At 46.4% G+C, this 26,541-nt stretch overlaps 1 long non-coding RNA gene across 1 annotated transcript in view; it reads right to left on the bottom strand.

Annotated features, from left to right (window-relative positions):
- LOC135386088 (uncharacterized) overlaps positions 1–26,541 on the bottom strand; it is a 107,387-nt gene that overhangs the window by 47,313 nt on the left and 33,533 nt on the right. The window contains exon 2 of the long non-coding RNA XR_010420593.1: positions 4,356–4,400. This is a non-coding gene — a long non-coding RNA (uncharacterized LOC135386088). The remainder of the gene's footprint in view (positions 1–4,355; positions 4,401–26,541) is intronic.

Genomic DNA, 26,541 nt, shown 5'->3' with positions numbered 1-26,541 from the left:
GCGGGTAAGGAAATATCTACAAATCGATTTCTTCATTGGGGATAAGCGTTTGGGAAGAAACTAAAACAGTTCAACCCGAGTGAACAATTCCGCGCGGTTCAGCGGCTTTTGCATACATGATGCTTGATGGCCCCTTAATGGGCGGGACACGTGTATTCTGCGTATTCGTCACATGACCTCTTTTTGGACTTCATGACTGGTTTTGTAAGTAACAAACATCCGCGTTTCATCGCCAGGGGGATATTTTGTGACAAAAATATGACTTTAACAGAAAACGTCATTATGGACTCACGGCAGCGCTTTGACCGATATCGAGCTTCAATGTTGCATTAGTGTTCCATTTTTTTTTTATCTATACAGATAAGGCGTCCTGGATATCTTTCTCGTTTGCTCAGCAGCTCTTCACGCTCTTCATCGTCTGTTTGTGAATAAGCTATTCCGGTAGTCTTTGTTCTCTTTCGACAGAAATAGTGGGTCCCTCCCTCCCTCCCTTCCTATTGTTACGCTAATTACGGCCTCTCAACTCTGCACCCAAAACACACGCGATCTAGCTTCTGGGCAAAAAAACAGCTGAGCGTTAAAGTTGCACAGCCATCCTTGTATGAAAACTCTTCCGCTTGGCCAACAGCCCGCGGTTGTATCGCGCGCCGCGATCAATATGCCAACGAATGGCAGCGACTCTGCAGCTTTGGATCAGAGTGAATCTAGGAAAGCTTCGTATACCAACCAACCATCCAACCCTCTGTGTGTTTGTGTATACAAGAGCTAGCTCTCACACACAAGAGCACAGCAGCTCCCTCTTGCGTCGATTTACATACATACAAATTTATAGTGCCGCCCTCCTTTTGTGGTTTGGTATTAGGGAAGCACGAAAAGGAATAAAAATAGAGAGAAACGTTCTGAAGTAACTTCGGGGGTCATGCTGTGTGTGTCGGGATCAATATGTGCAGGAAGGTTCTTCAAAGCGGCGTCTGCATAACCGCGGCAGGTACAGAGAGTGACGAGTGTTCCGATTTCTGAGCCGTGCGTGTAAGCAATGTGTTATAAATAGGAAGCATGGGAGGGGAGGTAAACAACACGGGCTCAGTGTTGGTGCACGGTTTACGAATGCAGGATGCATTGAGCGTGTATTTTTAGACCCTGCTTTGTTGAATCGAATAAATCTGCAACAGGATTGCAGCTGCTTATTTATTGCTGTTATTGCAACGTAACCCAGTAATATGTTGAGCATCCGCACTTTCTTTCTCCATTTTCATTTTTTTTTAAGTTTATTTTCTTCCACGCAAGCACAGACGGGTACATATCTGACCGCACTATTACCACGCAAGTAGAGAGAGAGAGAGAGAGTGATCTTCGCATGTGTGAAGTTTCCCATTTATTACTCATCAGCATATCCATATCTCCGTTACCGGTAATTATTGCGAACCCTCTTGAAAATGCAAACTACTGATGGCACGTAATATCAAGCTTGGAAGACTTCCTAGTTCGTACATCGCATCTTTAACGAAAGAAACATGCACCAGCCAACGGACTGACGTGATATGAACCCCAAAGCGCACATATCGTAGCCTTCTACACCAGTACGCGGTGGTGGACAACGATCGCGATATCTAACCTGTGTGTGCGTAATGTTTCCACAGAACACTCGCACAAACGTTCGTCATTGCTCCCCTGGAACCCATGACACCTTCTTGCGTCAATTTGAGGTCGACCACCTGGATCTTCTCCCCGTTCCCGATAACCGTCGTAGCTCGGCAAGTGCGAACAATGGCGTCAAGAACGACTCTTCCCCAGAGAGGAATAAACTTTCCGGCTGTGCGACTCGCGGCGGAAGCAGCAGATGCACAGAGATCACATTCCACGTGTTGTTCGCTCGGAAGGCCACTCTTGGCGAAAAGAATGCCGACGATAGTGGCACAAAATACTTGGTCACTGGTACCACTTTTAATTAACTTGGCCTTCTCCGATACTGCAAACGAGACAGGAGGCACCACGATCGCGAAAATGGCGCCGCCAACTCTTATCTGCTGGGGAACACGCGGCTTTTAGGTGGCGCCAGCAACGCCAGGCTTAATCTGCGCATTATGCCGGCCTCCTGTCTAATGAAGGCATCCAGGTCTCCCACAGCGCAGAAGCACACGCTATATATACTTGGCGAGATGGTCGCTCTGATTAGGCATGAGTTATACGGCCTAGTTAGGTGTGTGCAATTTTTTTTTTAACGGCTGGCTGGCTGGCTGGTGGATATCACAATGTGGCAAGATAGTGAATGGGACGTAACTCACCTTCTGATACCGAAACACATAACACTGTTATCTTCGGACAGAGGACTTTCGTGCTGGCGCCAACAAGGACCGATCCTCCTTAGAGTGTTATTGCCGAAACCGCACACATATTTCACGTAACCTTGCGCAAGAGCAACTTGTCCTGCGCGTTAAGAGTCCTAAACTCTACCATGTAGATGGACGTCACCCCACGACCGGTTACCGGAGAGGAAGGGGGCGGGGGGGGGGTTGATTCGCCAGCTGCAATCCTCTGATCACTGCACGGATGTTGGTGAGGCTTAACAGCTGTATTTCCCCCTAAATATTGCTCAGCCCCTGCAATATACGTTACTTCCTTTCATAGTCGTTAAGAAACCGCTTTGCGAGAACGTTACTGCATTGGTAGATGGAAAGATAAAAAGGCGTACGGACGGTGAGCATGGAAAAGCTTCCAATCCAAAGGGATTGTGCCATTCCTAGAAAAATGGCCACAAAATCCCCGGATTGCGAGAATGCCACTGAATTTCCAACTAAAGTTCGGAGAGGATGAACAGGAAATACAAGTAACAGCGGAAGATTATTCTTGGAAAGGAGAATCTTCTTGGGTTTTGTTTCGAAAACCAGACGCGCCTGTAAAGGGTACTTCACCCCAACTGTTATCTTCAAGAGGGGAAGCCGAACGTACGCTCTGCTTCGCTCTGGCCGGGACGACGAAACGTTTTAATCCGAAAGCATACGTGTGCGATAGAAGTCGTTTCATCGTACGTATTAATTATTCTATGCGGTATAACAAGACCACTTAATGCTTCGTCGAAGTAAGCTACGAACAATAAATTATTTGTCGCATACTTTCAAATACGTCCCCACGGGACCATCCACCTTCGATCTTCCTCAATCACTCACTCTATTCCCAAGTGTCCGTTTTAAATTCGTTCCGCAACCTCTGTGAAGAAGTCGTCGTTGGAAATGTATGATTGTCTTGGAGGCCTACGTCGACGTTGTTTTTGCGAGCACACGTTTTGTAGGCGCATTTAACGAAGCAAAGTTAGGTAGCGCAAATACGATTTTGTACTAAACGTACCGTTGATGTACGGTTGTATTCTCGAGAGAATCATGCACAGTGCAACCGTGACTAAATAATACCGGTCGTTAACATTTGCTTTGAGGCTGTTTTGCCTTTCAGGTGTCATACTTCTTGTGTTAGTGAATAAAATCACTCGGGGTCGCCTTCTAATCTCACTCGTACATTTTAACGTAGATTCACCTCCTTGTTTGTTGTTGAGCAAAGCAAAATAAGGCATACAACCGTGCAAGTATTTGCTTACGACAATACGTACAACAAGAATGAGAATAGATGAAGGATTACGTCGTACAATTCTCAATAGATCCACTACAAATATTACCCGGAAGTTGTCGGGAATCTATGACTTCATCGTTTATCGCAATCAATACCCAGTCCGCTCCACATCCTCTGCCTAAAGCAGCCTAGCCATGCATGACACGCCCTGGGTTTATTAATTAATAGGCCTTGTGGGGATCACCTTAAATAAAGATGTAAAGGGGAAGACAAGTCATGCATTAAAAAGACGCCCGCCTGTCGCACAGGAACAGATAGAGATCCCCGATAGCCTCCAGAGTACCGTTGATGTTACACAAAGGGAGTGGGCTGGAAAGCTGCTCCGGAAGCTGCTTATCGGCTCAACTTGGTCGCGCGTGGGGGTTCCAATATATTAAGAAAACGATTATACTGAAGGAATACCTCACGGGACCTCAGAAAACGTAGGCCGCGATCGGAAGTGATGACAGAAAGCAGAACAAATAGGCGTGCGGCATGAAATATTGATAAAATGGAAGAGAGTGAACACAATTTATCACCCTCTTATCTGACGGTTAAGTTAATTAGTAATGTCTAGTGAATTTAACGATGGCAAATCGCGCGCACTGGGCGTGACGGATAATCACGCGAAGTAAATATAAAGTAAATATATCGTTCGTGCTCGAACGAATATGCGGTAGGTGTTTCGCGTTTTACTTTGGTGGCGTTCCTAGAGAGATGCGAAGGGAAGTGGGAATGCAGAGTGCATGACTTACCGCTTGCTCGACGTTGACTTGGTGGCTGGTTGTGGGGGTGTCGATCTGCAACAAAAGAAAATATTACGTGAGACATACTCCTTGAGTTGCCGTTTTCTGTGTTATGAACATGGTACTAGAGGGACTAGTGGTAAGCATCTTTTAATGCAATACGAAACTCTCCCGGCAGCTAAGGTTTCTCGTAAAAGAAACTAAAATCTATCTTTCAAGTCGGTATTGACACCATCGAAGAGCGAGGATATGTGAAAGGCAGATGCACACAGACATAAAGCACACCCTTTATGATTGACTTTGTCCATCGCCACATCGAAAGCATACTGATTCGCTTTATCGTTTTCACATAAAGAGGCTGACCAAACAAACAGATATGTTGACTGACGTCAATATTTCATGGTATTTGGATACCACTTAGTACTTACTATAATGTGAGGATGATGTTGGTTTATTTTTAAAATGTTAGCGCGTTTGCATCTAAGGTCATAATCAAATTCGACACATATCCTCCAAGTCATTAGCGGTGACATTTCTCTGACAAGGAAACTTCTGTGGAAGGAAATGTCTGCGACAAGGAAATGTCACGTTTATTCTGTTACACCTGCGGACTTGCTTTTTACAGCTTTATTCAATTCCAAGTCACATACATTGCATACACAATTAAGCACTGAGATCCAGAAGTAATCCAGGTATCTTAAGGAAGCGATGCATATCGATGGTTACTGCTTGCCGTGCACGGTGAAATGATGGGAGACACTATCTCAGTTGTTATTCAAGTTCTGAGACAGCCTTAACGCCTGGCAGGTAGCTATGTTTCTGTTTCTATTGGTACTATAACAGCAACCATAGCGATGGCCTGGACGTCTTTATCACCACAGCCGTTCGTTAGAATGAGATAATTGGAAATTCGGCTGCTATTATCTTAGAGGGCGGAGGACAATGGCTAACACCTTATCATGAGCAAAGACGCTACTGTGAGCATGCGAAGGCTATTAAAAGGCAGCACGTAATTGTAGCTTAACAAGGATGTTCACTGGTGATCTGATAGTTGTCCATTTGAAATACGTACAAAACTGTTGTGTTAATCTTATGAACATCCTATTTCAAGCGCCATCATTTTAAACTCCTTTGAACCTGCAACGTTGTAAAGAAATATTGCAAATTTATGTAGGGTGTCATAGAAGTGGTAGAGAGCAGAAGCGTTAAGGTATCGCCCAGATTGCAATTCTAGGGGTAGCACTTGTATGTCGGACTCAGCTAGTCCTTGGGAACGGGTTTTCCCCTGCAAGAATTTGGGTACGTGCTTTCTAGACTGAAACTGGACTGAAACTAAAATAGTTCCTGTTTAATAAAAGCTATTGCTGTCATAGAAAGGAGGAATTCACCGATAACGTGGCTAATAAGACGAGCTAAAACGAAGCCCCTAAACTGGTGTCGAAGACAAACGCGCTGCAATAAGGAAACTATATGTAAAACGAACAAAAATCCACTCAACACACGAGCACCTTCTTTCGTTCAAGAAACGCACCGTGTCGAAACTAAGCAGACGAGCAATGTGATGAACGCTGTTGCTTCTTTGAGTTTTTTCATTTTTTTTTCATAATCTGCCTTTACTTCTTTTTATTTTACCACTTAACGACCCTCCTCCCTCACCCCGCTACATATGCCCTCTCCCCTCAGCTTTCCTCCTGCTTGGCTTAATTTCTCATCGCTGTTGTCGGTTTTACTTGTTGGGTGGTTCCTTTTGTTTTTTGCTCCGAACTGTAAGTTCGCTGGTGCGAGACTTTCATACCGAGCGCAAGCACGCGGAAGGAATATTTTGAGAAAATTTGATTGGGTTATCTTTCTTTTGTATGGGTAGGTCATCAGCTGGGTAATTGCCGCAATTACATCTGCATATCAAATACGCCGGATGAAAATGAGCAACGTTGGGGGACCAGTACATTAATTGTCATTACTTGGGTGCTCCATTGTCTCGTACGAGCGTGAGTAGAGTTTAAACCGCGTGCGCTTCGTTTGAAGCGGTAAAAATTGCAGGAGTGGTGAGGAATAATTGAATGAGTTCGAGATGACCGCTGACTCGCCCTTTTGGTATGAGGCCTGTTATTTGAAACCGACGTTACTTGAGCACTTACCACGTAGAGCGTAAGGTCGATAACAAACTGCAACACTGTTGATGTTGATGTTGTCGAAAAAAACAATAAAAGGGAGAGACCACATTTATCATACAACGAGTTCGGCTAATCCCCAAACCTCCCCCCCCCCTCCAAAAAAAAAGAGAAAAGAAAGAAAGGAACGAACAAAAAGAAAACAGAAGAAAGAAACAAAACCTCACTTTCGCCCGCTCTATGTGCATGCGGTAAAACATCCACAGACACAATCAGTGGTTAGCGCAGTGCACAATGCGGCACACGGTTCTAGAGTACTGTCTCCAGTACACTACTCCGGATAAGAGTGATAAGTCAGATAAGTAAGAGATAAGTCACAACATCGTGTTAGTTTCTTACGCTCTATATTCTGCAATGGAGCACTGCAAAGTATGCGACCAGTTACCGAACGAATAATGAGAAAAGAAAAAAAAAAAAGATGCCGCTTATCACTGGCGGTGTCACTGAGTGATCGAGTTTGCAGCGCTGGTGCATGCTTAACAAACAACAGTTAAAAAATCACTAATTTCAAGTCCACCTCAACTTCTCAAGGCGTTGCTCGTGCCCTGCACACCTTTAGCGTGAGCGCAATAGTAGGTAAATAGATAGATCTAGAAGAAAAACATGAAAGTGCGCAATAATTTTCAAGTATGGAGGGACGCTCGCAGACTACTGCATGATAGAAAAGGGAGCGTGACAGACAAAAAAACAAACAAAAAAACATCGCAGTAAAGAAAAAAGAAATACTCGGTGCGGCCATAGCCCTGCTTCTTGTGGCCAGGTGGCGCGAGTCAGCAGCAACGTCAGCGCCCCAAAATATGCAACGCGCGGTAGTTTAGCAGACGACGCGGCATTTTCAAATACATGGTCTCGAGTTGTTCGCACTTGGCAAGATGCACGGCTTTTTCTGTAGGTTTCCTGTACAGGTTTTGTAGCTTTCCTTGGCGCCATACCACTTGAAACACCATGCAGAATCCGCTGATGAAACTACCTACTGTTGGATCCGTGGCCGCTTGGGCCCGAAATGGCGCTGTGCAAACTTCGCTGCAACAGCCCTATATCCTAACGCCCAGAAGAATAAAAAAAAACCTGCATCAGCCACCCATATTCTATCACTTCCTCCCCTCGCCCCTTCCGACGCTGCGCACTGTATACACGAAATACTTTAATATTGTACACATATTATCCCTCATCGTTTCTGGACGTCCAGTGCCCACTCGGACCCGTATTTCTACGCAGGGCTGTTTCGAGCTGGACGTCCAGAGCCGTGTTTGTGTAATCCGGGCACGGCCAGGAAGTAAGGGCACGATTCTTCCTCTCCCCTCCCATGTGTTGTCTCAAGCTGGCTTCTCCCTAGTGGCATCATCCCCCGCCGTGCACTCCCCCTCCCTCCTGCCATCTATCGTAACGCACCGGCTGCCATTAGCCAAACAATGATTCATTCCCTTATATTTCTGCGTTATGAGCCTCTGAGGACTGCGCTCGTGGGTGCACAACGTTCATGAGCCCTCCCTCATCTTTTGCTTGGCCCGATCGTGATATTACAGTTATACCCATTTGCCGTACTCTTTTGTCATTTTATCGCGCTGCCGTTTTTGAGTTTAGTTTTCTATAGAGACGGGTCATTTGTGAGATATTATGTGCGCACGCCTAGCTTTGTGTTTGTTTGTTAATATTTTTACGCGCAGATCAGTGATTCGTCAACGCGGGGTCGCTCAGAGCCGTATCAGCCGTTGCGCCACAGCATGTCTCGAATGGTATACGTACACGGTAAAAAAGGGAAAGGAAATGATGCTCAAACGATGGAGGTACTGAAGGGACGTGCTGAAACCTACCGATAAGTTCGATGTTTGTACTGACCGGATAGGCACTCATTGTGGATGTTTCATCTGCCGTGAGCAAGACTACTTCAGAGTTAGATGAGAAAAATTGTTTTTCACATCGAGCACAATAACATTTTTATTTGCGATCAGGGATCTCATGTTACGTGTAGTTGCATATCCTCGGAAGACTCTGCTTTAATTGTCATAAGCCGTGTCTACGGGTACGTATGACGGATTGTTGTTGTATGTCGCGAGCGGATTATCAGTGAAATGTACATAAACAACAATATCACCGTAAAATTCGAGTTCAGTTTGAATGTAAAAAAGGGAAGAAATTTAATCCTCGAATTGAATTGAATTGAAGAATACTCCCATAATGAACCCCTAATTGGATGAACCTCACAGAAAGGAAAAAGAAAAACCGTAAAATTCGCTCGCATTTTATGCGAAACGAAGAGTCCAGAGTCCGGAGTATAGTTGTTACTTCATACATTGCACACGTTCACCATTGTAACTGGTCAAAGTCATGTGGAGTTGCTGGCGTCGCGCTAGTGAAACCGAAATCGTCATTTTATTTTTCTTTTAAATTCAATTGAATTCAATTCATATTGCACACGGCTGTACCGACATCGCGAACTCCATTGAGATGCCGCGCTGACACAAGAACACTGATCACAATTTTATGAATGTCGGGATCGCTTTGTGTTTCGACTGAAGGGACGAATGATCAGAGGCAGCCTTCAAGAACGACAATGCGCAAATGATAATACATTATAACGAAACTCACTCGCACAGAATATTCGCATTTCCTTACCAACCATTATGAAATATATAAACGTCCGGTCTGTACAGTAGGCAGATATGTCATCATTCGCCACGCTCATACAGCGGCACATAACCATTCGGGTTAGCTCTGGAATGAGGAAATAATGATGCAGCCGCGAAACTACTGCTATTACAGTGTCCAAACAAATGATAACAGGTACAAACCGACAAAACAACGGAAGTTGTACGAATGACGTACGGTCGCAATTACCCAACAAGCGCTGCGCTTGCTTAATGGTTCTAATGACTTGTAAATACACATCGCTATAACGGTCGCAAACAGGATAATAACCGCACAGCCAAGCGGCAGCCGGTATTTCGTCGCATGACTCTTAACTTTCAGAACAAGACACCGCAAAGACATGGTGCGCGAATCGAGCTAACAAAAAGAGAAAGAGGACAGTTAAATAAGGTTAAGATGTGGGCTGGTTGGTAAGACATTCTTCCTAAAACCATTAACCCCCCCCCCCCCCCGTGCAGGGGAACACATAAAAAGGACAGCCCAACTAGTGCATGGTGTCCTTTTTATGTGTTCCCCTGCACTGAAGGGTTTTAATGGTTTATAGGAAGAAAGGGGACAGGAATGGCCTAACTGATATATGTGATCCACATTTCACATATCAGGTCCTTCGTCTTTCCACACGGACATGCCCGCGTTTCGTACAGACTGTGGTCTAAGGCACACTCGGTATTCCTCGTTGTAGAATTTGAAATCACAGTGTTCTGTAATGCACAATACCAATATCATTTGCGAAGGTTTTGCTCCGCTCCATACCATAGTGAGAGGTGTCAGGGTCTCCACATCTTGTGCACATGTGTTACGCATCGAAATTGGTTCGCACAAAATCACCACGTACAAACTCGCAGCCATTAAAGGCATACTTAGGCCTAGCTGCATTGACTGCTCCTTAACAGATACCCCACGACGTCCGCCCTCCGTCGCACGTACCATTTCCCTTTAATAACCCAAACCTAGTTCCGGAGGAGGCTATACGACGCGTTTTATAGATCGCGGTAATGTAGTCCTAGCACACTACCTAACGGCCGAGCAAGCCATCTAAGCTTCTTCAGTTCCGTATAGCTCGTTCAGAACCTGCGTCGTAAACTGTCAGTGATGAAATCGCAGCGCACCCTACCAAGATGCCTAACAGAAGCAAGAAGGGCTGGACGAGAAATCATCACCACTTTGCTGCAGACAGCGCACGTATACTGCACAGAAGGAACGGCTTTGGAAAAACGGAAAAGCCAGAATTCTGATGCGCTTTCTAGAGGTAAGAATTGTAGCCCTTATACACTGTGTGCTGTGAATGCATATAGACACAGGGAGGGTATACGGCTGAAAAAGGAGCAAACCGAATGCGGAATAGCGTTCAGCTTGAAGTGCTCTCCCGAGGAAAATGGGAGCAGAAAAATCGACTTAAAACTGGGGCCAGAAAGGAATCTTCTGTTTCCCGTTCGTTTCCTGATCCCTTCGAGCCTTCACTTGACGTGCAAGGAAAGAAGAAGGGCGAAAACTATTCAAGAAATAACTATAAAGCAAATACAATTTTCCGTCTGCAGCGAAGATGCGCTTGGGTTTCCGCTCCTTAAGATGGAGAGAATTTCATTTGCTGCGTTAATTACTAGCGCAAGACAACAGAAGGCAGCTACTCTATAGTTCTGTAACTACTCTACATGTTGGCAGTTGGATGAATTACCATATAGCAGGTAAGACCTGTTGGGACAGTGCTACGTACGCTATCAGATGCAGATTCGGAACATTTCCACTGTATACGGGCAAAGGAACAAATGTTGTCAACGGCCGGAAAGGTAAGGAACTATACTAACTTCATACCACAACAACTCTTCCGAAACTTCTATCATCCAAAACACGGGCGATCTTTTAATACCCATAATACTTGGTCATTGAGTAACAGAGGTATAGCTACGTCTAGCATTTCCCCAGCTTCTCTTTTTAAATGAATCGACAAAGATGAACTCTCCATTGAAATAACATCACTCGAGTCGCCGCCCAATATCAACGGAACCCCAAAAGAAAACAAAAGCGGGAACAAATTCTTCCTGTACTTGGACAACTTCTCGACTTCCTCCATGGCCGAATCAGGAGAAACACTTTCAGCGTCAGCTGTTACACATAAGAGACAGAGTGACGCTCAGATACATTACGAGCTCATACTAGATTGGTCGAGTAACACGAAGGGAGACTGATATATTGCTCATGTTACTGCGCGAGAAAAAGAAGGGCAGGCGAGAGGGCCACCTGGCGCATATCTGCCCCAACAGTCACAGCTTGACCCATCCAGAGATCGCCCCCGACATAAGTATACACCATGGTGCCGTGATAAAGGGCAAAGCGAATGCCATCTCTAGGGTAAACTGAGTCAGCGTTAGGTCGGATTTATGGGGATGTTACCGTCTGCAAAAGCGGGGGTGCACGAAGAGTTCCCGGCGTTGGAGAGGACGCATATATTTGGTATGTGTTTTGGGTGTCGATAACATAAGTAGGTGGTAAACAATGAAGCGAGAAATGAGAGGCCCTCGGCACGGCCTGTTTCTGACACGCTGCTCCAGTCACATCGTCGTGCGAGTAACAATATAATAGCTGATTTCCCTATTACCGTTCCCTCCTATAATAAACATACCCCCACGATTACCGGTTCTATTTCGTCTTTTTTCTTTCTTTCTTTTTTCATTTCTTTTCTTTTTTCTGCAAACTGCATAACGAACTGGTGTTTTGACTTCCACACGGTCTGCTGCTAGTATTAACATGTTGGCGACCTATTCAGGAAGAGGGGGAGGGGGGGGTAATCTATTTCTTTTGGCAGGAAAAGTCTGCCAGAAAGGGCGGCTAGCTATTCTTTGGTAAACAATTCCTTAGTAGGTAGTTCCCGGGGTAGTCAGAGTCAGGCGATGTGGGTTCAGAGGTCAGAGGTCTTCCGCTGCCTCCCTCCTCCCCCACGATATCACAGGCTAGTGAGCGGACCGGTATCCCGCAGGTAGTTGAGAAACGCTGCGGTTATACCACCGCTGCGTGTGCCAACTGCCAAGTATAATACTGCAAGATAGAGATGTTGGAGCATACGAGGCTGGCCGGGGGAGACTTGAGCGTGTCGCGGAAGGCCCTGAAACGGCAACAGTATGAAGAAACTCCCAAAATGAGGAGTGGCACGAGCGAAGCCATTAAAATATATATTTGTTGTACAGTTGCGAGCTATCGCGCTCATCCATTTTATTTTCTCCCTCAGGAAGTAGAGGTAAATATTTTTATTCCTGGAAAAAAAGGGAAAAGGCCTGTTAGACGCCATTTCGACTTGGTATTCCATTCGAAAAGAAAAGGAAGAAGAACGAGAAAAAAGGAGGAAGAAAAGAACTCGCTGGCGGTTTGTCACTGGTTCACACTAATTCGTCACTCGGGTGGCTGTCTTCATTCAGAGGCTGTTCATAAGTGAACTGGAACTCGGACTCAGGAACTCAGGTACTGGGGTCCTGTTTTTGCCGCACTCTGCAATGGGGTGTGCCGTGTAGGGCGGAGAACTGTCGCTGAACAAAAAACACTTTTCATTCCAGATCGCACAGGCGCCGTCTGAGAGTGTCACGAGGAGCGATGTACCGCGACGCAAAATATGCCTCTTCAATGTTTCTTTATGAGCGACGTGAGGAAACAGTGTGACTCGAGCTAGAAATACGTCGTATCACTAACGTACGACCAATTAAGCATCTTTAAGCTGCCATCTGCAGACGTGCTTAGGTGTCATCGCTGAGTTGATAATGAAGGCGAGCAGCTGAATCGAGGAGCACGTCGGCTCTTCCAGGTTATGGATTATGTGTCTGACAATATTTCGCTCGGGTGCAGATATTTGCGTCTAAAATGACCGTCACACAATACGGACAACTATCGTAAAAAAATAAACGGCGCGTTAATTTGTGAGGATGCCCGAATTTGTCGGGAATAAAGATTTCACCAGGCTATTAAATGTCCGAAGCGAATAAAAATTCATGGTCGGCTACGGTGGCAACGGTATATTATAGAACATTCAGCTGAGACGGTGATATTCGGCTAGTCCATATTTGATATCGGGAAATATAGTCGGGTTACTATCCCATAAAGCTCCCCGGTGACCGTTACAACGTTTATTGACGACATAGGACGTCTTTATTTCGACGGCGACCACCTTTGATCATAGGAGCGTGCTTTGTTTCATCTATCAATGGCGCACGCGGAGCGTAAACTGCTTGCATCACTCGTGCGATTCAGATTTGTACCTACCTCTTCGAAGAGCAGTGGCGAAGATATGTGGTAATGGCGTTGACTATGTGAAGGAGCAATGTGTGTGAGTTAGAACTTGCGAAATGTATGTTCTTCAGTTGTGCCCTCGAGACTTTTTGACGCAGACAATGTTATGCTCAAAATTAGCTTCAGAAATCACTCAGTTAACTCGGATGCGCGTGAGCAGCTGCAAATTCGGAAGGTTGTCATTTCGTGTACAGCGGACGTCAGAGTTAACCAGACCAAGCGACCGCGTGGTTCGTACGGGCACTAGCGCCGCGTAGTGTTGTCAGACAGTGGCTGAACAGCACATGTGTTTCAATTTGCTTATATTGAAAAAACACATATAAGCACTGTAGTAACTGCAAAGCTACTAGAACAAGAATTAGGCCGGGTTCACTTTGGCAGAGCGCGTTCACTTTGGCAGACCAGCCCTCCGGGAACAGGTTCACAGCTTTAGGATTGAGGAATGATGTAGACGACGACGACCGAGCTATGACGGAGCGAGGCTCGTGACCTGCTGTTTCATTCGTCAGCTGGCCCAGAGCTGATCAGCAGCTGTTCTTCAGCTGTTCCCGGAGAGCTGGTCATTAAACGCTCTGCCAACGTGAACCCGGCCAAATTCTTGTTCTGGTAGCTTTGCAGTTACTACAGGCACGACTCATCGTTCAAACTCCAGGTAATTGAACTAGTCTGTTCATGTAAAACGAGGTGGATATATTACTCCAGTTGGTGTCTCAGTTGGAATATGCGGTGGCGGTGCCCCTTCTGTAATTAGGTAGTCTCTCACACGGTAAGACATCCGTATAACTCTTAGAGACATCCGGGGGATTTGTGCATTCGTTAAGCTAGGCTGACGTTGAGAAATTAATCCTTAATCAATTCCGTAATGTATATCATTGGCACGTGCAGGGAGTCGATATCTGGATTGCTACTTGGAAGAGGGAAGATAGGTATTCCATTCGCTAGAGACCGGCCACCAAACATGCGCACGGTATTGATAAGGAGTGTGCGGGTGATCTGCATTCGGCTACGCGCCGCTCACGCCTTCCATGTGCCGCGACCAGAGAGTTAACTTCAGAGAGACAGAGAGAGGTACACTCTTAGAAACGAACTTCACCGCATAGCACGCTCCTAGCCAACCCTCATCTCGAATGATATCGTTATCTGCCTTGATTTCTTGAACACGGGAGGCGTACGCCTTTCTTGTGACAATTATGAACAGCATAAGTGTCACAAAAAAGGCGGACGTCTCCCGCTTTCAACAAATCATGGCAGATGACGATATCATTCGAGATTATGGTTGGCTAAGAGCGTGCGATGCGGTGAAGTGAGCCGATCCTGCCATTACCCCCCCCCCCCCTTTCCTGATTTTTAAGAGTGTAATGGACGATCCTCTGTTTACGAACATGTGACGTCACGAGAAGACTGGGTCGAGATTATATTTTGCAGCGGTGGGCAAGAATCGGGAAAAACGCGTCCGCTGATAGGCTGTTAAAGCTGACTGTACCCACCAGCATGCTTTGCGCAGGGGCGTTACGTAATCAATGACGTAGGGGCGCAGGTCGCCCATTGAGGCAGAGAATAGGATAAAGAGAGAGAGAGAAAAAAGGGACTTTAGCGTCTCTGAGCGCAGCATGTATTCATAGAAAGCCCAAGTTATAACATCGTACTAGTTTCTTTGTTGTTAATGTTGCTGAAAGCAATAATGTTGTATACTGCGAGGGAACCTTTCGTTCACTTCTCGTGAAGGACTGTGGTACGACTAGTTGAAAACCTCGCTACGTGCGTGAGTGTGTTGGATATGGGGCGTTTAGAAAGAGTGTAGAATGGGGTTTTTCTTTAAACATATCGCTTCTCTTGTTTGACGTACAAGTTACGCTCCAGATCCCGTGGCATAGTGGTTAGGGTGGCCGCTTTACACGCCGAGACTGGGAGGTGACGCGTGTTCGAATCCCCTGTACTGTCTGGGGTTTTCCCTGGGTTTTCCGGCAGACTTTCCAGACGAATGTCGGCACAGTTCCCCCTGAAGTCGGTCCTCTCTCCATCTGTCCAAGTCTGTACGCCGCACATAGCAACAGTTGCTTCGCGGCGCTACGTCTTTCCGATCGCTCATGCGGTAATCACCAAATTTCATGTAGCGCTTTTGCGTGACGGACTGGTGTAGCGCTCAATTAATTTAATTCATTTATTTATAGCTATTATATTGTTTAATTATTAAAATGCAAGTAGAAGACACCGAAGTAACTTCTGCGCCTGAAAGCATCGCGCACCTCTCCGACGGCGAGATCTTCCTCTATTCTATTATTGTCTCCCGACAAAATTTTCTAACGGAAAGCTAAAATGTGCCTGAGACGGTACAGGCACACACACACCGCCTTTAAACTTATCCAACCGATCTAGTTATCTTACAAAATTTTACAGAGAACTAGAACACGCACAACTCTAAAACGCTCGCCTGAGGACAATGTTAAAACAAAAACAAAATGCAAAGTTGGCTGTGCTGCAATAAGGAGGCCACCCCATACGATACTGTTATCGAGTTACATTTTCTAAATATATGGCCGGAATATGACTTCACGCTTGCGGTTTTCCCGAGCCATCGTAAAACTATCAACGCTCCTAAACATGTACGACAAAACGATCGCTGCAAGGGTGCATTCGCAAAAACCTGCGTGCATCATCAGGCTCACAAGCAAAGGACTATATACAATAGCAGATTTTGCTTGCAACAGTTCGAGTGGGAAATGAACAAGACACATAAAAGGGAGCATCAAACGAGCGACAAGCTAGACAAGAATGTTTGTTATCGCTTCTGGGTCTTGACGTTGAGGGATATAGCAGCTGTGCCTTCCACCCACAAAGACAAACATGATCCCAGGGTGGCCGAACGCAGCCTCTTTGCGTAAATATCGGCAAACAAACGAACGTCGGACGTGGGATAAAATTAGGAAAGGAGGGAGGGTTGCTTCCAGCGGTAACCAGCAGCAGCCGGGAGAGCATGTTATGGCCTGTGTGTGCAGGATTAGTCAATTAACCGAGCGAGGACGTGCTCAAACAGAGTGTTTGAGCACAGTGTCCGAAAGCACGCCCTCGGGCAACGCGAGGCCAAATTGGAGGTGTTCGCTGATTAAGCGTCGGCTGGCTCCTAAGTGAAAGTGTTTAAAAGTGTTTGCATGGCGGTTAAATGGCGTCTCAGGTGGAGTGTAAGGTTGTGGCGGAGGGCGCAGCTCCTCTGAGAATACTTATTAATGGGGTCTGGAAGGTTAAGGAACGCTTCATTATGTAGCCTTGAGTGTTGCGTGTTCTATACATTTCCGATACATGAAATTTTCAGAAGAAATTCGTGTTCCATGTCTAATATTCATCCTTCGATGGCAAATTCGGATCGCGAAACGTGTGGCCGCTTTTTGCCCGGAAGCTGCGCTATCAACGTCTAGTATTGATGTCGTTTATTTTTATTCCGCGTTAGCGCCGCACAGATGTCGAGAGATGGAGAGAGGACAGCAGGAAGGAGTGGGGGGACAGGGAAGTTAGTATGCGTCCTGGGCCGACTTCGGGGGGAACTGTGCCGACATTCGTCTGGAAAGTCTTGGGAAAACCCAGGGAAAACCTCAGACAGCATAGCCGGCGGTAGGATTCGAACCCGCCACCTCCCAGTCATCAGCACGACCCTGGCTACTACCAACCAGTGGGACGCCTTAAGCCGCTCGGTCATTGATATCGTTTAGCCCTGGAAAATGGGAAATGGCAGCGCAAGCTGTTAGTTGAACGCAGTTACAATATAACGGTTGTGGAACGAAGAATACGAACGCTGTTAAAACTAGCGACTGCCGCCTGAGCGGAAGAGAACGCGCGAAAGCATGATGTGGAACGTCTCACGTGTTGGAGTTGCGTAGGGAGGATAATCCTAATGAAATATCAAAAACCGCTTGCTTTATTTTTTTCTCCCTGTTTGTTTCACGTTCCATTGTAATTCACGATTCAATGAACCCACCACGTATCCGTAGCCTTAAACGAGATCTTCAATCTGTGGCGGGGAGACAAAAGAACCGATATTCCTCCTTACACACGACCGACTCGAAGCCGTCCCAAAAGAAACTCTTGGAAAGGCAATCGTAAGCCCTAACGACTACCATCCATCGCTTCCTCGCAAATCCTGCGGTCTACCTGCTGACATCACCAGTCACTTAGACGAGGCCAGGAAAAGCTTTCACAAAAAGCAAGAAGCCTTTCACGAAGCAATTCGGCGGCGTATGCGGAAAGAGTGTGGAATCTCATTCGGGCATTTTCCAGTTCCTAATCCCCTTATCGAATATTAAAACGAAATCGTAAGACGGTTAATTTCAGACCACTGTCCCCTTCTCAGAATAAGCCGATTACTACGACTCACACGAAAAGCTCTAGGGTTCTGATTTTCTGTTCTTCCGTCGCTGCGTGCAAGAAGAATTGTAGGGTGCGTTTCATTTGCGTTTAGCGATTAGTTCAACCTCCAAGAGCGCATGCGTAAAGAATTCCTGCAGAGCTTGCTTCAGCACGGCACTGCAGTCGGCTATTTCGCCCGTGTAAAGCACACCGCATCAGTTTCAAATGTTCATTAAACTTTGAAAAGTATTGACTGAGAAAAAACGAGAGATCTTCCCCAGAATTCGGAATAGTGGATTGCTAGGAGCCTGGGAAGTTCTGTTATAACACTGAGCTTGCCTGCATAGCGTTGTTTCGGAATTCCTGGATACGTGTGATTGCAACGTATTACCACGGTCCCTTGATAGCTTGAAGCTATCAAGGGACCGTGGTATTACAATGACCCAGAAAGGGACGTGTGCAAATCCCCCCCCCCCCTTGGCTTTCCCAAGTAAAGTGACCTTTACAGGGTTCCGAGGAGCTTCTCATATTCACACGTCACTTACACCTCACTTTTCTCTTCGCTCGAATACCCCTTCGGGTGCCTCCTCTTTTTCCTTCCTCCATACCCTCAAGACCAATGCCACCTAGATTCCTCCTAGTCCGCCAGTTGTAGCAGACGATTTTGAAACACAGGCGTTCTGCAGCTACCAGTGGCTGATGGGGACTCGTCTCCATAGCGACGGCCGCTGAAAGCATATGTCGTGATTGGCGGACTTTTAATTGGTACGTCACGTCGCTCAAGCGATTAGGCTTTTTCTCTATGTGGTGTTCGCAAGACGCGGCTGACCATCTGGGAGTCCGTGATTGACTGGCGACGTGAAACGTCATTCGGTGTCAAGTCGGAAAATACAGGGTTCTGATACGTCGGCTCCTTGTGACGTAACTCAGCGACGTTTTCGGACGCATTCGAGGAGGGAGAGAGGATCGGTTATTTTATTCCTAGATCTGCTTTGTAAATAACGAAAGCGCTTGGGGAACATAGTCTTTCAGATATCAGGTACAATAGGAACTCGTACTGTCACTAGGTGCGTTTCTTTTTAATTACCCTCTTAACTCTTCTAATATGGAGTTCTAAGCATTTTGAAGGAGTTTGCGCTTAGTGCGATGCCGGCAACTCGCGGCATCGCAGGACATCGCATGTATTCAGGATCCAAAGCCAGGAGAGTGAACATTGCAAAAGTTTTCTTCTTATTTTTTAACGTAGTACATTTTTTCTTATTCCTCTTGTTGAAGACCTTTTCTCCAGCGACAAAGCAACCACTGATACCATGAGACAATTGATGTTCTGAGGCTGGAACACACATAGAAGGGACAAATACATACAAAGCCTCAAATGCCTAAGAAATTAATGAAGTCACTGATACCATGTTGCACGAATCAACGACGCGTTTCGAACACGTACCTTCCAACTTTCAACTTTCAACTCGGCAACCCTAGAAAGAAGCAAAACAGACCTATTTTTCGCTCGAGTTATCTTGATTGACAATGAGAACCCGGAAATGGCACTTCTTTCGTGCTCCTTCAGTAATCTCAAACAGCTTCACATGCAATTGTTTACGCACGATAAGCGAATTTGGATCACACTAAATGCTTGAATGAGAATGATTAGCCTAAAAGCAGACGCTGGTGGACCATCAACATTTGCTGCATCCTGAGTTCGCTGGATCACTTGCTTGGGTTCTCTATCGAATCTTGTGGACCAGGAATACCTGCAAAGCTGCAATTCGGAGCGACAACGGTCAACTTAGTTCGATGATGGAAAGTATTACTTAAGTGCCAGGCACTGTGCCAAATGCTCCCGCGCCCAGACACAATTATTGATTGCATACTCAGTAGTGCACACGCGGGATGGGCCCAGCATCCGTTTTTGTGTCTTATCCATCTATCATTAGCGCTGGCAGGCTCTTGGCGATGATTTCTTGCCCGTCCGTCCCCTTCCATATCGGGTCGGCCTAAGTGAGATCTATAGAGGTATAGACAACGTGCTGGAAGAGGCCATTGATTGCAACCTCAGAGAGAGCTAGGCCACGAACGACAGAGCCCAACGACTCCTGGCACACTAACAAGACCGGACACGTTAATAATGGCCGGGACCTTCGTCCGCGTGAAGATGACAAAAGAGCGAAAGGGGTTGGACAGCGGAATGTGACGGAAGATCTCCGAGAATCCAACGTCGGAACAGATGGGCCAGGGTCACGGACGGAACCCCGGGATTGACCCGAGAAGGACAAAAGAAATTCTTTCTTGACTGGCTGCGTGCGCAACGTGTCGCCCGAAGACGGTCTCTGTCGTGTTCCTCCTCTGAACAACACGACGGACCCATGGAAATGATGCCATCTCTTCTGCTGAAATCCTCTTTCCAGAAGTGACAGGTCGCGATGAGCGCACGCTCCGCCGACCGCTCTTTTTTTGGTTTTGGCCTCGCGAGTGTCACTCGAACGGAAATGTTGACACTTGGGTGCTGGGCCGCATATGCGCCTCTTTTCTTCGGCTGTTCAAGAAGCAAGGGCAATTGGTAAGACGGTGGACGACACTATCGCTTCATTGCTTCTTTTCTATGACGCTGCATAGAACAATCAATCTGCTGTGTCCGTCGTGTTATGGGCATGAATACGTAACATCTTGCTCTGCAAGCCAGCTCGGAAGAGCGGAAGTGACGGCTGCTGCGAAAGTGTCTTCAATAAATGAATAGATAGAAAATATCAACGTGTTGGCGTGACCCCGTCAAGAACATATTAGATGGTCGGATATATAAGCCAGTTTTAGTGAGATGTTGTTGATTTTTTAGGTTGTTTGCTCTAGCGTAGGAAACATGAATGTGATATGTTCAAGGTCCAACGCGAATATGTGCGTCTCGCTAAAGCGCAAAGAACTTCAGGCTAGTAGCGCTGGGACAAGCTGTACTGGAACACCAGCACAAGGTGCGTCACTTGCAAAGTATGCAGCTGCAATTATAGCGGGATGATATTTGGAATATTCATGAATTATTCTTTCTTTTTCCTTTCGTGATTGATTGATTGGTAAAAGAAAAAAAAGGAGATGTTAGTCCCAAACTACTCGGGACTGGCTACTCCAGGACGCGTTATTCAGGTCTCGTTATATGTAAGACAACGTTTTCGTTTTGTGGTTCGGAGATGAAGTAACTATAAAACGTAAAAATTCGGTTTGTTCACCCTTGGGTTCCTATACAACCGAACGCAAGGGTCCACAGTCATCTCCGGTCATGCGTTTCGGTCCTCATGCTGCAAGGATTCCAGGACCCCCAGGATACTCGTTAATGTATGTGCACGAGACGTAAATAACAACAGGGCATTCATTTCGTCCCATGGCTGCAACTGAGAATGGGTCGTGAAATAGAAAGCACGGATTCTGGAAAGCGGGAAACATTGCACGCCTGTATCAAGAATAGTGCAGCTTTTTGTCACCCATTCGTCAGTCACATTATCTGCGGTCACATGAAAACGACAGATAAGAGCCTACTGCATCCACTTACCGCACCTCCTGGCATCAATCCTCTCCAGCGTATTGATTGACGTGGCATGGATGTGAAAGGGTTCACAGTGATAAATGGACACGACGCGCTTCTGTCGTATTCATGTAGCCGCGGCTATAAAATTTTCCTTTAACAACCCAGTGGACGACAGGTGTGTTTTCAGACGGTGTTTTCATCCTTCCTTCATCCTCTTCACATAATGTTCCCTTGCAATGGGGTAGGGTACCGTACCACCGCGGTGAAACACCCCATCTCATCGTCATCATTTATTGTTGTTGTTGTCCTTTAACAATAATAACCGGGAATGCGATTTTGCCGAAAGATTTGTGCAGAATTTACCGGTTAGGAGATAAGTGTGCATCGCCGCTATTTTGTGCTATGCGGAATAAACTGTAGCTGTTAGAAGGCGCTTGTCTTTTGTATACTGTAAGCTACCTGAACCGCAGCTCCCTCCACAGAGGGATTTAGTATTCAGGCACCCTATAGTACACAATTTTCATCCCTTGTACGCCGTGCTCCACCTGACGTCTGGCACCATAATCCTAATTTGAGTACCCTCCCTCAGTCATGATAACACAGATAATTTCGAGAGGCAACATGTAACCGCACATTGTTTTGCAACCAAACAAGGGCGAAATATGACGTGGACAGCATATCCCGGGATTTAGGCAGTGTCCAGGACACAGAATGAAGAACTTCTTCTCCGTTCCTAAAATAACCTCGTTTCCCCGCCGATATTGTTCCTTGTGCAGAATAAATTTGTCACCTGCTGGTTAGGATCTCGTCTTGTGTAGTTTGTTGTCCTTTCCCCAGGTCTCCTTCTCAAATCTCAGGGGTATGGTGTCCATGCCGGGGGGAGTGATGTGGCGGCCGGTGGACGACGATGAGGATGGACACGCGCCTGGAGCACACGCTCCTCAGTTCCACCGGCGCGGCCACGGGGGATAGGCCACCGTCATTGCCTCTCCGTGGCATACCATCATCACTGGTCGGGACTCATGCAGAAGGACACCACCTCCTCTACACCATGTAAACCAATAGCAACGCTCGCTTTCCAATTCCATCCTGCTGCCGACGTTTGTAACAACCGCAGTTCCTTCGCGGTACTATAGCTCTGGAAAAAGAAGCCGCCTACAAAAGTTACGTTATTGATGGCACGCAGATGCTTCTATGATGGTAGACAATCGATGGCAATCGACGCTGACTAATTTCAACTCATCACTTTTGCCCCAGAAGGTCATATCAGAGATCTTGACTGATTGGTCTCCCGTTTCTAGCATCAAAAGCGGAGAAGGAAGAATCCTTATCACTCAAAAATGCCAGGCGGCTATAATTCAATTCGATTGCTATCTTGCCAGACGGGCCTATCCCTATTGATTTGAAAACGTATTGAACTACAAAACGCGAAGTGGTCTTATCGCTTTCCAGTCTTAATTAGAACAAGGGAAGAAATATTGGAGGGTGCCATTCGTCGTCTTGCTCCTATTGAAACTTGCTGGATTAATGCTTACGAGCTCCGAAACGAGAACTTCGATTTTCCTCGTCCGAAATCGTACTTTCGCCGTATAGAAGAAAATTAATCTCTAGACAGTTGTGTTAGATGACAGGGCGATGGATCAACGGTGACAGGTCGTGAAACACGTCCACGGGTACTGCCCCTCCAGTTTAACCGAAAATCATGCATGTTGTGAGGGATAAAATGTGATCAGGTAAGAACGCAGGGGCGGCCATGGGCTGGCCACAGACTTTACCGAGAAAGTTCCCGGGTCGGACGCCAAGATTGGAGACGCGTGGGCGGGATCGACCCGGTAAGCCCACCCATGTACCGCGGACCGGTTTCATTTTTTTTCATTTTTTTTTTTCAGTAAGGTATTGCGTCCCAGTCTGCCACTGGCGGGATGTTTCGATATTTTTCGATTCGCTCCGGAGCTAAAATGTATTGCTTCCGTTTGCATTCGCTTACTTAAAGCAAAAAAGGAGTAACTTTAGTCATTTTAGGGACCAGATGGATTACCACTATCATAAGTCCATTTCGGGAATAAATGCCCGCAATTTTATGAGAACTTTAGCGATTATTTGCGATGTTGGGGAGTAAATTTCGGGTTTAGGGGACGAAAATGAGGAGTAATTGCAATTTAGGGGTCTAGAAGCTGTAATTGCTCCCCAATTTACTCAATTTTTGTAGAGTGCAGAAACTGGCAGTTTTCACTTTTTGGATCCGGTTCTAATAGGTTCGTAACAACAAGAACAACACCAAACTTTATTTTAATGATTATGAATGGGGAGTGTTAGGTGTGTACAACAAAATGTTCGCTATCGAAACGTCTAATGTCCGCAAATGCACGGCGCAATATATACAAAGAAAAACGTCATTGTTTAACGGTACTTGGAGTCTGTAATGGGAGAGCACTTAACCATAGCATAATAATGAGAAGGCAAGCCAGTTTCGGCCAGCACTTAGTCACCATGGTTACAATGTGTAGCCTACTTCATGTTTTCGGCTCATGTAACAACGAGTCCATCAAGAGACGCAGCATGGCACAGACAGGATTGGAATGAACCGCATGTAGAGCGTGTGTGCTACCGCAAACAGAAAGGTTTCCCTTATGGTACGAGGGGGGGGGGGGGGGGGTTCGTATCGACGATTCTTCGTGGCCACCCAGATTAACCGAGAGAAAGAAGAGCACAGAGCTCATCAGCCAAATCAATGGCGAACCCCAGCAGCAGCGTATTAGCTGGCTTGAACGCGTCCCATCTTCCCGGCCTGTTCCCACCCGTCATGATCGAAGAAATCGTTGAAAATCAAAGCGCCGCCGTGGCACGCCCCGATATGTCGGTTCCCTGACACGTAGGGGGGCCATTTCTTCTTTCAGGTTCACTCTCGGTTCGCACTCATCTGCATTTTGGAGGGGGGACGAGCGAGATTTTTGTCGTCCGATAAACGACGTCATTTGGAGTTGACGATCGAAGCCTTTCTGAAGGGGTTGCAATTGATCGGCCGGACCACGCCATTCCCCGTGGAATGTTTCGATTTCGTACATGCGTTTCTCTCTTTCTCTCTCTTTTCATGCCGCTGTTCCGGCCAAAAGAATGCTCCTTTCCGGGCCCCGCTGTTGTACTTCGGAGCTGCTGCTGCTGACGGAGTTAATTTGTTATTAATCGCCGGCCGTTTTGTACGTTCATTTTCTCCTCGCTGTTATTTTTATTCTTTTTTTTTTTCGTACGGGTAAAGCAAGTGCTTTCGATGGCTTTCGATGGAAGTGCTTCGATGGCGTGCGCGGTGATTGCGAACGAAAAAGAGAAGATATTGAGGAAATTGAGTTATCGCGAAAGAAGGCCGTCCTATACCTTTTATGCGTCTAGAAAGGTATATTTCACGATCGCGCAACCGCTTCGTAACCCCACGGAATCACGCTTCACATTTAGGGCCTCGCATTTTTCGAGGAAGAATACAGATATGGTATAAATACAATGCACCTCTCTCAAAACTACACATACTAAATTTTCGAAAAGAACGGGAGCAAAAAAGAGCTAAGAATTCACGGGGCAAGGCCAAAGGTTGTCTTCTTCCATTTTTAATGCGGCCTGTCGTGCCTGACCGTTTCGTGGCGACTGCCATTCCCTGGGTTTAGCAAACACTTTTCTTTTCCGTAAGCCCGGCGCTCAGTGGTGATTCCCTAACCTCTAAGCGCACCTGCGGCCTTCTGAGAACGCCTCCTGCCACACCGATTGATTTTCTCTTCATTTGCTTCTTTCACGTTTCATTGGCTTCGACGTGATGTAACGCTATAGAGTAAAATATTTTTTTTTTGTTCAAACATATCTCGCGCTTTCTTTTACCACGTGTTTTGTGAAGCACATTTAGACCATTGTCCCATACGTGCTTCATGCTCTGTCGTTGCGTAAAATGACATGTATAGAATGAGCAACCAGGATGGTATCCTTTCATGGAGATGTGTTACTGCGTCGGAGACGTCAGTTACTCCCTTTTCTTATTTGCATCTTAGGTAACAGCGCAACCCTTCCTATCCTGTTCTCCGTTTCTATTATCCGGCGAGTATCTGCGGATAAAATGAAAGTTAAAACAAAAGCTGATTTCCGGCAGGCTGAAGAAAACAACGGTTGAACCGTTTTGTGCCACATTGTAAGGTTACGTCTGTTTTGAAAAATGCCCATAGACAAACCCTTCTTTTCCGAACGTGTTTTTGTCAGTGCGATAGGAGGAAGCCCCCGTGGAACGAGAATAGAGTTTTAGTACATCGTACGCTATCGCCGTTGCGTACGTAAGGAATAGCGTTGGCGGTTCTGCGCACTGCGCGAAGGGCGTGCACAGAACCATCAACGCTATCCCTTACGTAGGCAAACGCGATAGCGTGCGATCTACTAAAATTCTCTAATGAATCGCTGAAAAGTACAAACTGGAGTGCCTGATCAAAATGTTACGAGTTGATTCCTGAGCACAGATGTTCAGCTTGCCAAAGTTTCGTAGCAAGCGATGATTCGCCACGAACTCCTCCGCGAATGCCAATCACAACGTTTCTTTCAAATCCTGGCCTCCCAAAAAACTGATTTCCCGAGTCGATTCCCAGATCCTGAGGCTCCGGGCTTACTGGGTATAAGAGGCTCGCCTTCTGCGCCGAGACTCGGAGGTGACCCGGGTTCGAATGCCGGCACCGGCTGTGCTCTTTGAGCGTTTCTCTTACGTTTCCCTCAGACGAAAGCAGATGTTGGCACAGTTCCCTATGAAGTCGGCCCAGGACTCACGATACCCTCGAGCAACATGCGGTCATATCGACAGGCACGCAGGGCAGGCCAGGCCGTTCGGCAATAAAGCGACATCAAGCAACGTGCTGACGCGTGATGTTTGAAGCGCGTCATAGATAGCGCTTCTTGTGTACGAGCTCAAGGTCTGGCTCCTAGTGCCAGGAACAGGAACCATTCTACTAAAAATTCACTGTGAAATTGATCAAGTTGCCAAAGCGTTACCTTTTGCGCAGTATATAAATGATAAAGGAGTCGCACTAACCTCAATTTGATGAGACCACCCCTGCGATACGGATTGACGAAATGAACGACTTTGCGAGACGAAGGGAACTGGTATTGAAATGACGATTACTGCGTGAAATGAGCTAATGAAAATTCCAGCCGAAGGCCATGAAAGGAGAGTTAGATTCTGAAATGCCGTCCGCTGTGTGGCTCAATCTTCCGCGATCTCAATTTGCGACATTTG

The sequence above is a fragment of the Ornithodoros turicata genome, chromosome 2 (genome assembly GCF_037126465.1).
Source record: "Ornithodoros turicata isolate Travis chromosome 2, ASM3712646v1, whole genome shotgun sequence".
Classification (NCBI taxonomy): domain Eukaryota; kingdom Metazoa; phylum Arthropoda; class Arachnida; order Ixodida; family Argasidae; genus Ornithodoros; species Ornithodoros turicata.
The sequence above is the reverse complement of the archived record's forward strand: the minus strand, read 5'-3'. Positions and strand labels throughout refer to the sequence as shown.